Below are 18,444 nucleotides of genomic sequence, written 5' to 3'. Positions count from 1 at the left end.
ATGTCCCTTTATGTACTTGTGTGTGTGTGTGTGTGTGTGTGTGTGTGTGTGTGTAAAACTTGTTTTTGATATCCTTCATATTCTGTGTGCTGGTCAGAAATTAATCTGTTCCAATAAGTTTAAATTGAGTTTTACATTTCATGGGCATTTTTACCTTAATAAAGCTTTTTTTTTTCTAAAAGTGTGCATCATCTTTTGAGACAAATTCTTACATTTAATCAGTCAATTAGAATAATAAGACATTTGGGCTGTTACCAAACAAATGGTATCAGAATCAAAATTCATCTTTGCAATGCAAAGGAAACACAGAAGCTGCATCTGAAGAGGCATTTAAATGTAGGCCTATTTACACTATTTAATTCAGCTCAGAGGGACATGAATGCATTTAACCTGCAGTTACAAATGCATAAATAATGTTTTGATATATTAAACATTGATCCCTGTTTGATCAAGGCATGCGACTGTTCTGACTCAATTTCATATTCATTGTATGCATTTGAAATATAGAGTTGGGTTTTGTTTTATTGTACCCAAGTGTACCTAAAATAAAAAGTGTTTAATATACAGGTTTGTGGCTCTTAATTTCCTATTAATTAACCATTTGTAATCTTATGTTCACTGTTCATTTTTTATAAATATAGGATTTGTATTAAATCTATATTCATTCATATAGTCAAATTGAATCGAGAATTGAAATCAAAAATCGAATCGAATCGAAAATCGAAATCGAATAGAAAATCGAAATCGAATCGAATTGAGAGCTTGAAAATCGAAATTGAATCGAATTGGAACATCTGAATCGATACCCAGCCCTAGTAATCATGCTGATTTTAGAGGTGAAAACTGGCACTCTTCGTGTGATATCGACTAACTTTCTTTCTGTGGTATTTTTATGCACAATGGCACTTAGTCTTTCACAAAACATAGCTAACGTAGGGACACATCGCACATTGTATTTATGCACAGGCACAGACATTTCCGTACATTCACGTTGTTTCCATACACATTCACGATAATGTTTTTTGACATATATCGGCCGATATCTGCCATTTTTCAAATATCGGCATTGGGTCTATGGTGCAGCGTTTATCAGGTTGTGCGTCAGTAATTATGGTCCGTGGGGAAACAGGGTGTTCAGTGTGTAGTTACAGTAAATGGACTAAACGAAGTTGCCTCGATGATTTTTTGTATTCGAGTTACTCGAGGTATTCGAGGAATCGTTTCAGCCCTATTGCTCAGCGAAATATGTCTGTATGCACGCTGCACGTGTCGACACGCGCCCGCGAGTAGTGTTGGGCGATATGGTCATTTTTCAAATCGTCATATCGCCAGCCAGTGAGATCGTGTGCGTGGGTGGGTGGTGGCAAGAGAGAAACTCTCTGTACTTGTCATAGGCTATTTCATAACTATTTGGTGTTTTAAACCGCGCGGGCGCTCAAGAGAGAGAGCACCAAAAACCGAAATAATATACTTTCAAACATACTGATAAACTAACATGTTAAATATAAAAATATTTAAAACAGCTAGTTCATATACATTCGGATACAACAGTCATACATTGCTATTAGGACCGCGCGTCCTGTGACAAGTTTGCCGCACCGGCGCACGGAAGTTATCAGTATAAAAGGTCTGGCCAGCTTCTGTGGCTATTTTAAGCAGCCAAGTGTCAAGAGTGTCATTAGGTTCTTTCAGAAATCTAATTCATCCTTGCTAAATAAGAAAGTATAAATTTCTTTCTTTCTTTCAAAAAAAAAAGTACTGACCCAAACTTTTTAACAGTATAGTGCAGAACACAAAGTCACATTTACATGAAAACTAGGGCTGTCATCGTTAACGCGTTAACGCATGCGATTAATTTTACAATTCTTAATGCAAATAAATAATTAAAATAAGTGCTATAAAATTATTTAAACACAAAATTACTGAAGCACAATTTCTATTCTAACCCTTTAACCCAATTTTGCTTCTCTGCTTTGCGATCAGATCATTTTAAGCTGCTAAACTCCGGGAAAGTTTTCAGTCCAATGATCCAGTAAGCAAATGCATTCAACGTTCTGTGCAACAAAAACACTCGGTGTAGCGGAGCCTTTACGATTAGTTAACCATGACATTTTAAAGCGCGGTTAATTGTGAAACCGGTTAATCGCTGCATCCCTAATTTTGATTACCCCATTACAGTCACTTTACATTCAGTGCCATCATAAAAATACACTTACTTGTAGGTTTAAAATTCTACATGTAACATTTATTGTCCAAGTACAATTATGCATTCAGGAAGACAGCACATCTCAAACACATTAAACAGCGCGAGTAGCCTAGCGTCTCTGTCAGCGGCACACAAAGCCTTTCTGTCAGAGCATGACGGGCCGAGCCACTTAAACTAATATGCATGAAAACATTGTGTTACTGAAAAACATATAAACATAAATATTCATATACATTATAGATATGCATATGTACTTTTGAAACCTTTGGGGTCAATAATTTTTTTTTTCTTTTTTCTTTTGAAAGAAGTTTATTTGATCAAAAAGACATTAAAAATAGTAATACTGTAAAATATTATTACTATTTAAAATGAACTGTTTTCTATTTTAATATTTAAAGATTTCTTCTTATTTTTTTATTATTATTATATGTTTTTATGTTATTTTATAAATTTTTTCCTGTGATGGACAAGCTGAATTTTCATCATTATTACCCCAGTCTTCAGTGTCACATGATTCTTCAGAAATCATTCTAATATGCTCAAGAAACATTTAGGCTATTATTATCCAAGTTGAAAACAGTTGAGTTGCTTAATATTTTTGTGGAAACGTGATGCACTTTCTTCATGATTGAATAGAAAGTTCAGCAGAACACCATTTTTTTTTAACAATGTAAAAGTCTTTTGTCACTTTTTATGAATTTAATGCATCCATGCTGAAAGATTATAAATGTAAAAAAAAATAAAAATAAAAATAAAATAATAATAATAATAACATTTTACAGACCCCCACAACGTTATACCATTGTATTAAAATATAACTAATTTTAAATAAAACAAAACGTAAATTTTAACACAATTAACAGTCTAAATTTGTTTGTGTATGTCCCATTTATCATGAAGTTGTATCGTGTGTATTAGGATTATATGTCAGTCATTTAATCGCAATTCTTTTTTCTCATGATACTGTATCAACATTTCAGATCCTTATATCAATATTTTATTTATTCACTGGTGCATTCATATAATGTCATACTGTTCAAAAAAGAAAAAAGGTCAACTTAATGAGCACAAACTCTGAGGCCGATGCTTTCCAGTGCAGTCAGAACCGCTTCTAGAAGTCACAAGAGGTTAAACTGACCCTAAAGATATTCCCTCTCACAGATAGACAATCGCAATCGGATCATAATATCATCATGTACTGGACTGTGATTTATGTACACAGCTATGTGTATCATATATCATGAGGTAGCTGCTTATACCAATAATGTGTCTGTTGGTAATATCGGTCACCCTACTCTCAAGATATCTCATTGGTCTTCAAAAGAAAATATTGGCAACCACTTAATAATAATAAAATTTTAAAAATCCTCAAAAACCCGTAACATTACAAAAGCAAGTTATATGAGTTAATAAAAGACACAAGATGCTCTTGCACAAGAGGGTGTAAATCTCCCCTCTGTTACAGCTGTACTTTGCCCTTGATGGCGAGTTTAAACAACCCTATGAAGAGCAGGAAACCCAACGGATCTCTATGAGAGGTCATGCTGAATCATGGCATGGCTCATAGCCTCTGCTGTTACCAGCAAGTCAAAGACCACAAACAAAATAAACCATTACAGCACCTCCAACGTATCAAGCTCAGGGGTTGAGGGCACCTGACACGACAAGTTACGGGCACCCACGTTTGCTAAAAGATACCACCAGACCTTCTATCAACAAAGAGTATTTGCTTACAGACTTCAGGACAACAAGAGGGGCTTCTACGATTTCAGACCCGGGACATTCTAGATCACAAAACCCTGTAAACAGCTCTAAGAATGATCACCGACTGCTTCTGTAAGGAAATCGATTATGAGATATAAAAAAAAAAGCAAGTTGTAGCAAGCACAAAGTCCATTGTTAATAGTGTAGCTATATGTATATGTGGGGAAATGTTTTGTCTAGGGATGCACGATATTGGATTTTTGCCGATATTCGATATTTTTCAACTCATTTTGGCCGATACCGATATATTTCCTTTTGTTTGGAAACAACACCAAGTCTCTCCTGTGCAGAAACAAAATATTTTTAATTTTTGTTAGTTTTTAACAATAACTTATTTGTTTGAATTAAATAAACAATAATGAAGGTAATAATGGTTTTAATTTAATTAGAAGTAGGCCAACAGCACCCCCTACAGATTAAAACTCCTTACTGAGTGGGCATTAGGACCCGGGGGAGGCTGCCGCTGCTATTACTGTTAACTCTGTCACACACCGAACGGGTCATTCTGTACGTGCTTTTACAGATTAAATGCAGCGATCCAAAAGAGTGAATCTAATCATCATTCAGACAAAACTTTGCTTCAAGAATGAGCCACACTGCTGACGTGATTTAATCACTAGCACACCCTGAGCACATGTGAGTTAACGCATTCCTCTTATCGGCAAGACATATCGGCATAATTTTTCATATCGGGCCGATGCCGATATTTACATTTAAAGCCATTATTGGCCAATTACAATATCAGTCCGATAATATCGTGCATCACTAGTTTTGTCTACACGCAAACATTCCAGATTGTGTGGATTCCTATTGAAATGACTGAATTTGACAGAAAAAGTAAAAAAATAAAAATAAAATCATAATAAGAGATAATTTTTTTAACCAGCCAAGGGTGCTTTACACAAAGCAAAACCACAAATGTTTACTAGCTACTTAATAATAATAATAATAACTAAAAATAATTATTAATAGGTTTATACTAGGGCTGTCAGTTTAACGCGTTAATGTAATTAAATAGTTATGAATAATAACGCGATTAAAATATTTTAACGCAGTTAACGCACTGGCCCGCCCCCAGTCCTGTACATCCTCTTGCACTTCATACAGTTGACTCCTGACAAATATGATGCAGGGCAACAACTCCATAAGTGCAGTTATGCCCTAAAATACAAGATATTGGGGCAAAAAATGCCCCTATATGAGTTTTTGTCTCGATAAGCGATATCACACGACTGTTGTTTATGTCCGAATAGCACGAGTGCAAATGTGATTTTATACAACAGTTCAGTAAATAAGAAGTTGATATTGTGTTAAAACAAAACATTATCTGTTTTTGCTCAGTTTTGCCAACGAAAATATTTCCTGTAAAGCCACTGCAGAACTGCTGTGCGTCACCGAACAGCACAGCGGTGTTTCGTTTCTGAATGAATCTGCGTTTTTAAGGAGTCGAATTAATGAATTAATGACTCATAAAGACATTTACCGCCACCTGCTGGCGGTTTTAGTTTCTTATTTAGAGTATTTCATTAAAAACATTAAAGAGGTAGTAGTTCACCCAAAAATAAAAAAATGCTGTCATCATTTACAAACCTGTATAAGAAAGTATTTTGAAGACTGATCATTATAAGTGTTTGATCACCACATTTGAGTTATCATTACAAAAAATGTGTTTATGTATACATATTATGTTTATATAGGCTATATACTGTATTATATATACAGTACCAGTCAAAAGTTTGGATACACGAATGGGAAGTGTGTCCAAAGTTTTGGCTATACTGTACTATAATATAGCCTACACAAAGAATATCGGCCGATATATCGATATTTGTCTTTTTTTACTCCCTAATATCGGTATCAGCCCCCAAAAAACCTATATCGGTCGGGCTCTAGTAATTAATTAGATTAAAAATTTTAATCGACTGACAGCCCTAGTTTATACAACTCTTCATTTTATAATAAGTACGATAATGCATACAATTGGTCATTTATGCAGAATCTACATAAGAGTACATTTTTGTTTCACATATTTTCTATTCAAAATTAATAACTGCAATTATAATAACTGTACAATTAAAAAATAAATTATTGTTTTTGTCATAAATATGCAGTTCTAAAACATTTAGAAAAATTAGTTCAAGCTTTAGAAAAAAATATAAAATAAAATAAAATAGAAACTAGCCTCTAATCACTGCTTGACCCACTGTTACCAACTCGAAAATAAGGAGTAAAATAGTTTGTGACAAGATTGCTTATATCACTGTTTTACAAAGTCTTTACATAGCAACCAATCAGAAAACAGTTTTTTACATATCAACCAATCAGAAAACTGTTTTTATATCCATTTGACAATATTATCTGCCATTTATTGACACTCAAAACTTCAAGTTCAAGGCAACAGCGATTACACCCCCAAGCTGCTGCTTCATGACAAGCTCAGCAATATGTCATTTAGGAGCAAAACTTGGCCCGTAGACAGATCAAGCCAATGAGCTGCATCGGGTCTCTCATAATCTCATTTACAACCAGTGACTACAAAACTCAGATGAACAAAGTCAAAGCAAAAACACTGCTGTGCAGTTTAACAAAACTGCTTAAAACAAAACGGGAAAGTAGGGCTGCACGATACATCGTTTCAGCATCGATATCGCGATGTGCGCACCTGCGATAGTCACATCGCAGGATGTGCGATGTTTAGAATACTGATCATTATATTTATACTGATCGTTTTCTTTGCTCACACACAGACACCGTGTCTACACTGGACGTGTCGCGCCTTCCCGCGCCGCAACAGCTAAAGTCGGTCTACACTGGACGCGACAAAGCGACCTTTGCAAATCATTTGAACTTTGTGTCAGTATGTCATAAACAGAACGAGGCATCAGTTTACTGTCGGAGATTTGTCGCGCCGCATCCAGTGTAGACAGCATCACTGATTATAATGGGTTCTATTGTATTTTGTCGTGTCGCACCGCGCCACTTGCGTCCGGTGTAGACACGGTGAGAGCCACGCAGATGCACGTGAACACTGAATTCCGTTCACTTCCGTGTCTATTTATGCCTGAAATGACACTTACGCGCAAAATTATGTAAAAATGCATGTCTCTGCAAGTATCCTTGTAAACACAGTTGCTTATGGCTTAGGTGAAGGTTAACAATTGAGAAAGAAAATGAATGTGTAACAGTATATTGGTTCACAGCAGTTTAATGTTCCTGAGGCTTTCTGTGTCATGGAAGTCTGAAACAATGAAACAAAATGTAGAGAAAAATTACTTTTGTAGCTTTAACTATGGCTGCCACTAACAACAATTTTTATTTCGATTAATCTATCGACTAATTTATCGATTAATCTAAACTACTTAACCTACACGCATGTAAATAATTAAAGCGCATATACTGTATTAGAACTGCATCGCATATAATTATTTAATTAAATCTTAGCGTTGGTGAGTTCACAATTATGCTTAATTATGATTTTTAAATATCATGCAGCCTTGGGAAACAGTCTAATAATGTGTTTTATGAATTCTCGTTCGTGAAATGCGCCACTTCCGGTATTTTGCCGGTTAGTCGACGCAAGCCAAATGAAGTCGAGGATTTTAAAAAATCGAATAGTCTAAAAATCGATGAATCACGACAGCCCTAGCTTTAACACAGATTTATTGGGTTGTTCTCTCATATCAGCAAAACAATTTAGAAATGTGTTTTTTAGAGAACAATATACAATATCCCTCCCAGTGTTTTGCATGTAAAACAGGATGCTGGTCATGGAGACCTTGTGGGGAAAACTCATGCAAATGCAATGCAAAGCAACTTTTCCTTCCTTGTTAACTATGAAATCATCAATAGTGTAAGAAAAATCTGTTAGATAAAATACATAAAAACTGGACAATAATTAAAATGCAGACAGGCCAGAGAGAGAACTTTAGTTGTATACCGCTTCCATCAAATGTTATGTGAAATCATGCCCATCTATTTAATCACTGCATTCTTATCTTGCCCATGTGATCTGTGCTTATGTCATTCCCAATCACAAAATGTCAATTGCAGTAGTGGTTAGTTTGAATTTCATTTGGCTTGCTGAACTATTAGTTTCTAGCACGAGTTCCTACTCAACTTCTGCATTCAACTGTATCAGCCAGTGGTTCATGGTCTCCATTCCAGCTGTGAATCGCACCACTGCTCATTTACATAAAGCTGCTCGCAATGCCAGCGGTCACTGTCACTCACGTCACTACAAACTGGTAACTCTCAGTGACAATAAATGACTTCAGGTCTTTTTGTTGCTGTTAATCATTATATGAAAGCCACTTCAAGGAATAGTTCACTCAAAAATACCATATTCTGTCATTATTTACTCAACACAGACACGGTTTTTCCATAGTTTTCTATGTAAGCATACATTAGATAGACATGTTTGACCGCCACATTCAAGTCTTTTACAGCATCTCACCCTTGACAGTGTTCTAACAACAAAAAAGAAGACCTTTAGTAGTTTTTTTTTTTTCATTCCATTGCCCGGCATTTTGCATCTTTGTGTTCTGTGTGGATGGCTGCTAAAGCGATATGCTATTTTGTAGGTGAATCAGACAAACGTCCAATATAAACTAGAAACAAATGATAAATTCCGCACACTACTCAAACTTTCATCATAATGACATTTTACTTGCAATATTTTTGGTCAATCAACCTAATAGAAAGCCTGAGAGAGATTTTCAGTAAATAATTACTTGAATTTTTTATCAGTTCCTCATATACTATGAAGAACAGTGCACAAGTAGTATGGAAAACTAGTATGATACTTTGAATGGTGCTTGAAATTTCTTTTGTGTTTTACTAAAAAAAACAGCATACAAACTTGGATGAACATAAGGGTGACTAAATAATTACTAAATATTAGTTTTTGAGTGACGTGTTCCTTCAAGGCACGTGAGATCTGATCTTTGTGCTCTCTTTAACAGGAAGCAGTCGAGCAGGTAAATGACACACAGATTTGACCTCAGCCACACACATTTATCTCCACCTGCTTCATCAGGTCAGCCTCTTATCAGCATGGTGAGGCATCTTGCGTAAAATTCTAACCTGGTGAGAAATCACGACAAGCGACATTAACCTTGACTGACAAATATGATAATTTGCACCTTTTTTTATCATTGATAGTTTAGATAAAATACCATATTTTCCTGTTTTTTCCTTTTAGGGTTCAAGAACAGCCTCTAAACTAAAGACGCCGTCCACGAGACTCCCAACTCAGCTACACAGGAGCAGGTTTTCAAAAGGAAAACCACCATTAATTATTTAACACACTTGTTGCTTTCCAAACACTTCTCATCCCAATTTGTGAGCATTTAGCTCACAGCTTAGTGTAACCCAAAACTGTAGGCAATTCTCACGCTGTTCCTGTGAGAAGACAAATTCAAATAAAACCGAAAAAAAATTCCTAAAAAATTTGGTGCGCTCTTGTACTCAAAAATAATCTTCTACTACCAGATTCAACTGTATAATTAAGCATGCCAAACATACTCCAAACATGACAACAAAGAATTAAGGAAATTTGTCTTAAATTTGTTAAACATAATGACAAAAAATAAACTCCAACTGTGAATGTGAAAGGGAAGCCTTATTTTAAATGCCATAATGTCAGTTGAAAACATTGCAATAGTGTTTTAAAATACAATAACGAGCACCACGAAACCATTTAAAGAGGCGCGTACAGCGGTCTCCGTGTCGGAATAGGAAACAGTCAACAAAGTAAAATGATCTCAAACGTACGGTGCGCTCTCTTCATTTTATCAAATGATTATAATCACATCTATTCATTTTACAATCCTGCTACTAGCATTTTATTCAGACTAAAACCCCTTTAATTCGGGTGAGAAAGCGGGGTTTTTTTTGAGTGGCTTTTGCACATCCTGTCATGCCGGTGACTGCGTGCTGCTGCAATAGACGCATTTTGCTGCATTAAAGTTAACGATTCATCGATTAATTGATCGTTAATTTAAACGACAATCGATCATGGAAATGATCGAAAATTGACATCCCTAGTTCAAATGATGATCCTGTTAACTGAAAAAAAAAATAGCAATCTTCTAATACATAACAGCAAATACTTTAGTAAATACATAGTTATACGTAGTTTTACTTTTGTCAGGTATATCACCTAGCCATAGAAACTGGTCACTATATCTTTATAGGCTTCACACCATTTTTTTAAATAACATTTTACCTTTTAAAATACAAATATTTCTATTAGTCTCTAAACAATTACGAGCTCATAAAATCTGCACATATGAGAAAATTGATTAAAATACATTTTGAATAAATACAGCATGCCAAAATGTGGAACATAGCTAAATGTCACGTGAACTACCTTTATCTGTTATCTTGTAAAAAGCTGACAAATCGTCTTATCTGTCTTCACGATCGTCTGACTGTCCCAGCCCTTGTACTTCCATCTCATGCTCCACATAATCAGTCTCAAGCTTTCTCTGTACAATCAACACCCTGGTTACTCTTAGTACCAGCATGCAACAAATGAAATTACCCATGAAATGCTCGTGAGTAAGCAGACAGCGTTTCACCTCTCGTAGATCCAACTAGCCATAAATTCAAATCGGCTTCTAATCTAATTCCAAAATCTCTTTCTAATGAAAAAGTCAAATTCAAATCGATACTTGTAACAAACTACACATAAAGCAATACGGGCAACACTTCCAGTCTCTAATGAATGATGATGTGGATTCGTCAAGAGAGAAGTGAGGTAAACAAAGACCTCCCATGAGGTTCCCAGTGTATAATATTGGCCAAATACACTCTATTAAAGAAAAACAAAACAAAAAAAAACACAGTGTAACAGCATAATCAAACTTGTTTCCCAATGAAAATAAAGAAATCAATCAAAAACAGGAAACCCTAGAGTGTAAGAGTCAATAAAGATGAAAAAAGTCAATTGATCTGCAATCAGCAGTCAAATTTTGGCGCCACTAGATGATATACTAGAGATGCTGACTGAAGTCTAGTGCCCTGTGTGGCTTACTTGAAAAAGGTCGTTTTACACAGTCCTGCAGTAAAATTTTACATTTAGGGCCTTTCACTGGCATTTAGGAAAGTCAGAAAAGAGAGGAAAAGCTGGTCTTACCTGTGTAACCCGCACACCAGCCCCAAGACGCCACCATCGCCAGTAACCACCTGAACATGACCCCTTCGATGTACCAGAACGTGGGGGCATCTAGAAGTCTTAAAGGCTGCAGGACTATCAGGTAGAGGCAGTATGACGGGATCGCCACACAGTTATTGACAAACATGAAGGTGAAACGGAGCAGCGACTTCATTAAGATCCAGAACAATTTGCGGGCCGTGTCCAGATGAGGAGCCATACTGTACTGTCCTGCCTGCAAAAAACAAAAAAAGCTAATTAAATCTCAACACTTTAGCTGATGTGATGCATGCTTAAATCAAGCCAGTGAACGCAAGACATGGAGATGACAACAAAAAATAGACTCAATGTATAGAGATGCAGCTTACGCCTGTGAACTGATTTACTAACAGACACTCAAGTAACCACTGATATAAATGTGCAGGTTCATACTGACACCCTTTAAGCCCGTTAGACTTTGATATCTATGGTTCAAGCTAAACAAACAAAGAAAAACTTTGGTTCAAATTAAATAGTGTCTTTCCTGATAAGCATGTTGAGGAGGAGCTACTTCAGGTTAACAAAAGAAACCAACAATACCATGCTTAATCCTATATTTGTCCTGGGTGAATGTATGATATAAAAAATAACCTGCACAAAATAATAACGATAAGAATGATGGAGAGTATAATTATTCATAACATAAAATTATTCATAACTATGATATTTATCATAACAATAAACATAACGTTTGATAGGACACACAGAACCTGGTTAAGTTTAACACACTTCAATTCAGTTATTTGAGTCTGCATGGCTTTCATTCATTTATTTTAAGGACAATTAGAGTAAAAATCCTTTGAATGAAGGTGAAATGTTTAAAATGAAGTGTTGAACAGAGCGCTAACGCGGCTAACATGCTACATAGAGTTTTAACTGCTGCTTAAACAGCACTGCCAATTTATACCAAAACGTGTATAATTTTCTAACAAATAGACATATAAATGAATAAATAAAACATGATGATATATACCATTACTGTTGGTAATTAAAGCAGAAAGTGTCTGTGCTTGCGCTGCTGTGCTAGCATGCTAAGCTAACGCTCAGTTTAACGGTCACTTCATTATATGATTATTTACTCTTCAAATGATCTCTTTGTTTGAGTGGTTGTTTCATTAGTTGTACTTTTTTATATTTATATAATCCCCGACTGTCTGTCCTTCATACAAAGTGGCCGGTGTCTGGCTGATTCGGTGATTTAATGAGATTTGGACTAAAGTCCTTGACGGATCCGTTAACGTTACCCACCATTGGCGAACCGGATCAGAACAGCGATCCAGATCTAAGAAAACGCTTCGACGGTTCAAATGACATCGATGATCTGAAACGATCTCATATTATTAATGCTCTAATCTTCACGTGAAGGTGTTTTCTCACCGTGCTAACGCGCAGCCCGCTTGTGAAGCTGCAGATGGGCTCGGACGGTTCGGTTCGGTCACATGTAGCGGACGGAGATGATCGGTGAACCCGAGAGCGTTAGGTCGTCTGCTCCGCGGCTTGACTCGGTTCCGAGAGTCGGTGTCCTGATCGGATGCATGCGCTTCAGTTACACCCGCGCATGTTTCTGGAGTCACGCGGCCGAACCTCTGGATCGCACACAGCACACGCTTGAGATCAGAGTCAGACTCGTAAACCCATCTTTCCGCTCCGGATGAGGCGTGTCGTGTCGGGCATGTATTCACTGGGCCTCTCCTCCGGGATGAGGATGAGGATGATGGTGATGATGATCTTTGGCTCCGTTATTCTGGACCTCCCACAGGCCGCGAGCACGCGCACCGGTACCGGTGTTCTGACTATATGTGCTACCACCCGCTCAGATTGTGCTAGCAATGCTACCTATCAGATTGTGCTACCAGCATCTTATTCATGTGGTTTGAGGCTTTTTTTAATGTCCATACCTACCCCTACCCTAAACCTACCCGTCCACACCTACCCTTACCCTAAACTTACCCTTAAAACAATGTAAATATATTTTTGGTAGCACAATCTGATAGGTAGGCTATAGCATGTTTCGTCGGTACACCCGGCCCAACTCTTGCTGAAGAAACTAGATGTGTAATATTAAGGAACACACTTCCATCTTTGGAAGTGTAGGAAACTAAAGTGTCCACCCAGTAGACTCCCTTTATAATAAAAGAAGCTTAAAAAGAAACGGATTTTTTCCTTACTACATTCTACAAACAAAATGAAACCAAATAATATTAAGGTGTTTTTGGCAGTGTTCCGCGGTAGCTGTATTTGGAAAAAGTTGGTAAACTATGACCCCCAGTGGGCAATAAAAAAAAGTATTCCCTATCTATCTATCTATCTATCTATCTATCTATCTATCCAGTTAGTTAACCTCAGCTACTATTTTGTTTATTACTCGAAATCACCTGGTTAATAGATCATCATCTTTATAACTGGTTAACATTGGGTTTCCATTAGCAATTCTGATTTAAAAAGAAAAAAAAAGCCCCTGTAAACCTAGAGTAAGTGGAAGCAAGTGAATTTTTGAGAAGTAATTCCACGTGTCTCTTTTGTGAGATCTTTGCACTAGAATGCATAGTAAAAGAGATTGTTTATTATTCACTTATTCTGTTGATACTTCTTACTATAATGAGCAAAAATGAATAAATTATATATGTATATATGCACAGTACCATCCCTACAAAAACTTTAAATAGTATATTTAGAAAAGGAACTTCTCTTATTTGGATGCTGTTATATAATACCAGTGAAACTTGTGAAGATTTGCCTGAGGCAAGTATCAAAAAAGTATCATAACAGAATGTTCAAGAAGGCATTGGAAATAGGATCAGATAGTGGAAATTGTAGAAAGCTGATTCAAATGGTCACTGTTATGGGGTCAGATGAGGTCGAGATTAACTTTATCTGTCTTTTTAATACATTACATCCAAAAATACCTTTGAGCTGGAACATGACAGACTAGCCATACGAAACATGAACCTTTGGTACCAAATAAATATCAGTTAACGGTTATATTGAAGTCATGCACCCTAACTATGCAGTAAAAGCATTAAATTCCACAGAAAAATCATAAGGGAAAGAACACAATCCACTCTGTTAAGTAAAGCAAAGATCATTTGTAGTTGTTGCACAGAAAATACTGTGGAGGATGGTGATGATAAGACATCCATGACCCATTTTAAAACACAGCTACAGTTTTGAACTTTATTGTGGTTTATTGAGTTTTGTACAAATTAAAAATTAAACCTCAAAGGTAGTTTATAAGACTTGTGAACTGATCTGAACTGACTTGAGCTAAATAATGACACTATTGTCTTTTAGAGCTGCTTTACAACAGAATCTGAATTGTCTCCATTGTATATCCGATCTGAATTGTATAAAGCGCTATAGAAATAAAGGTCACCTGACTTGAATATTTCATGTTTTCTGAAGACATATCATGATAAACAAACCAAACATTTTGTTCTTTGTAGCTTGACAAACATGGTCATGATGAACTGTTGTTGCATGCAAAAAAAAAAAAAAAAAGAAGATCTTTATTCCTTCAAAGTCCAGACTGTCGAATATTTTTACACAACCAAAGGTCTCTGTTTTGGCATGTGGGAAAAGTCCAATCTGAAAGGTCTATCTAAAGTTTTGAATAATGAACGAATGACGGTTTCATTATAACTAAACAGACTCCAAACACAGTTGCACCTTTTCTCTATTTGCACACAGCAACGAACGAATCACAGTGTGCTGCTTCTATTATATTCTGTTCAGTTTTTGTGCTGTTAAATGTTGTGGTGTCCACATCAAGGGTCAGGTGGAAATAAAGCAGCAACACATCTTTATCTCTCTGTGACCTTCTCCTGAGGGGGAGGAAAATTCTATCTCAAAGTGGAAATACAGAGAACATCTATTGCTTATTGCTTATTTATTCTTCACATCGTTTGTAATTCATGTATTCCATTCATATATACATGAGTTATCTGACTGGTTTTATTACACAGTTTTAATCATACTAAATATCTTAATAATAGAGGTTCACCGGTTCACATTTTAATACAATATTTGAGTGAGATATAGGTAAATACATTTAGCTTAATGTCCATGATCAATAAAAAATGTATTTTAAATATATTGCTACAAATTATAGCGTGAATCACAAAAGTATATAATTATTTGATTAAAAGTAATTTTAATAATTAACAATTCTAATGAAGGTTCTGTTACACATAAATTATATTGATTGTCCTAAGACAACTTGGTATAATATATGAATAAAGTGTTTTATCATGTAACCTGCTGAAGAAACCTTTTTTTGTTGCTGAAGGGTAAATGGTGCGACAGCTGCATAGATACTTGCATTTACATTTACTTGTTTATTCACTTTCATTGCCATGCTGCAAACAAATCTCTGGTTCCACACAATACACTGCTCAACCTTGGATCAATTGTGTCCACTATTACCATCACATTCATATTTGAGTACAATTACTGACTTGCATAAATGGTCAGTGTTCATGATTTAACAATAAGAAAGAGACTGGGCAAAAACGGCATCCTTGGGAGAGTTCCAAGGCAAAAGCCATTGCTGACCAAAAAGAACACAAAGGCTCGTCTTACATTCGCCCAAAATATCTTGATTATCGCCAAGACTTTTGGGCAAATATTCTGTAGACTGATGAAACAAAAGTTGAACTTTTTGGAAGGTGTGTGTCCCGTTACATCTGGCGTAAAACCAACACAGCATTTCATAAAAAGAACATCATACCAACAGTCAAACATGGTGGTGGTAGTGTGATGGTCTAGGGCTGCTTTGCAGCTTCAGGACCTGGACGACTTGCCATAATTGATGGAACCATGAATTCTGCACTCTATCAGAAAATCCTGAAGGAGAATGTCCAACCATCAGTGTGTGACCTCATGCACTTTTGGGTTATGCAGCAGGACAATGATCCCAAACACACCAGCAAGTCCACCTCTGAATGGCTCAAGAAAAACAAAATTAAGGTTTTGGAATGGCCAAGTCAAAGTCCAGACTTAAATCCGATTGAGATGCTGTGGCATGACCTTAAACAGTCCATTCATGCTCAAAAACCCTCCAATGCGGCTGAATGAAAACAATTCTGCAAAGAAGAGTGGGCCAAAATTCCTGTGAAAGACTCATTGCCATTTATCGCAAACGCTTGATTGCAGTTGTTGCTGCAAAGGATGGCACAACCAGTTATTAGATTTAGGGGGCAATTACTTTTTCACGTAGTGCCAGGCAGGTTTGGACAGCTTTTTCCCCTTAATAAATGAAATCATAATTTCAAAACTGCAGTTTGTATTTACTCAGGTTATCTTTGTGTAATATAAAAATTTGTTTGATGATCTGAATCTTTTAAGTGTGACAAATATGCAAACAATTAAAAAAACAGGAAGGGGGCAAAAACTGTATATATATAAATGCTTTCCTCTTAAAAAAAATAGATGACAACAGAGCTCAATACGTTCAGTTCAATTTTCATTTTGGGTGAACTATCCCTTTAATCAGTAATGCTCAATATTGAATGTGTAATTTATTATAATTAGATTACCTTTGTCATTTAAGTCCCGTTACATTTGGCGTAAAACCAACACAGCATTTCATAAAAAGAACATCATACCAACAGTCAAACATGGTGGTGGTAGTGTGATGGTCTGGGGCTGCTTTGCAGCTTCAGGACCTGGACGACTTGCCATAATTGATGAACCAAGAATTCTGCACTCTATCAGAAAATCCTGAAGGAGAATGTCCGGCCGTCAGTTTGTGACTTCAAGCTCAAGCGCACTTGGGTTTTGCAGCAGGACAATGATCTCAAACACACCAGCAAGTCCACCTCTGAATGGCTTAAGAAAAACCAAAATTAAGGTTTTGGAGTGGCCAAGACAAAGTCCGGACTTAAATCCGACTGAGATGCTGTGGCATGACCTTAAACAGTCCATTCATGCTCAAACCCTCCAATGTGGCTGAATTAAAAAAATCTCCCACTTCTGACAAAGGCTATTTTAGAAATGTAAGTAATGTTGAGAAAGAAAATGTTATAGTTTGCATTTTTTCTTTTGCCCTCTGACCAATTCAATTTATTTAATTATTTTTCACATTTTGTGTGTGTTTGTGAGAATGGCCGAGCGGTCTAAGGTGCCTGACTAAAGTCATTCCCACCTTCCCAGTTGATGAGTTTTCTGGTCTCCAAATGGAGGCGTTGGTTCAAATCCCACTTCTGACAAAGGCTCTTTTATAATTGGAAGCAATGTTGAGACTGTAAACATTGTAGTTTCTATTATTTTGCCATCTGGCCAATGCCAATAATAGAATTGTCTTTAACATCCTTGTGCTCACATGTCAGAATGGCTGAGTGGTCTAAGGCGCCAGACTCGATGCATTTTTGCTTTCCCAGTTGTTGAGATTTCTGGATTCCAAGAGGGGGTGTGGGTTCATATTCCGCTTCTGACAAAAGGCTTTATAAGTATTGGAATCAATTTCGAGACAGTAAACGTAACAGTTTGCATTCTTTCTTTTGCCATCTGACCAGTTCCATTCATAAAATTATTCTTTACAACCTTATGCATAATTGTCAGAATGGCGGAGTGGTCTAAGGTGCCAGACTCAAGGCATTACTTTCTTTTCAGTCGTTGAGGTTTCTGGTCTCCAAATGGAGGCGTGGGTTCAAAAAACACTTTTGACAAAGGCTCTTTTAGAATTGGAAGCAATGTTGAGATAGTAAACATTATACTTTCAATTGTTTATTTTGCCGTCTGACCAATGCACCTTTCCTTTTGCCATCTGATCAATTGTATTCATTAAAAAGTATTCCTCACATCTTTATGCATAATTGTATGAATGGCCGAGCGGTCTAAGACGGCAGAACATTACTTGAGTAAAAGTCTTAAAGTATGTGATATTTGTTGTACTTAAGTACGAAAAGTATTTTTAAAATCTTAAACATACTTAAGTATTGAAAGTAAAAGTACAAGTAAATGCAAAATGGAAAAGAAGCAAATAAATATATATAAAAAAAATTTCATACACGGCTTGAGTAGCAAGATTGTGTTCAGTTTTAACTCAATCTTCCCTTTTGTATTTTTGGTTAAGAATAAGAAGCACTTCATCCGGTACTTAGTGTCTTTCATTCCAACATAAGAAAACATTTCTGGAATCTGCATCTGAAATAGCATTTAGATGTATTTACACAGTTTAATGTACAGTATCTCAGAGGGGACATGGATGCATTTAACCTGCAGTTACAGATGGATAAATAATGTTTTGTTTTAACTGTTATTTGAAATGATTTTAAAACAT

The sequence above is a fragment of the Sinocyclocheilus rhinocerous genome, unplaced genomic scaffold (genome assembly GCF_001515625.1).
Source record: "Sinocyclocheilus rhinocerous isolate Xijiao unplaced genomic scaffold, SAMN03320098_v1.1 scaffold2967, whole genome shotgun sequence".
Taxonomy (NCBI): Eukaryota; Metazoa; Chordata; class Actinopteri; order Cypriniformes; family Cyprinidae; genus Sinocyclocheilus; species Sinocyclocheilus rhinocerous.
Note: the sequence above shows the minus strand (reverse complement) of the source record.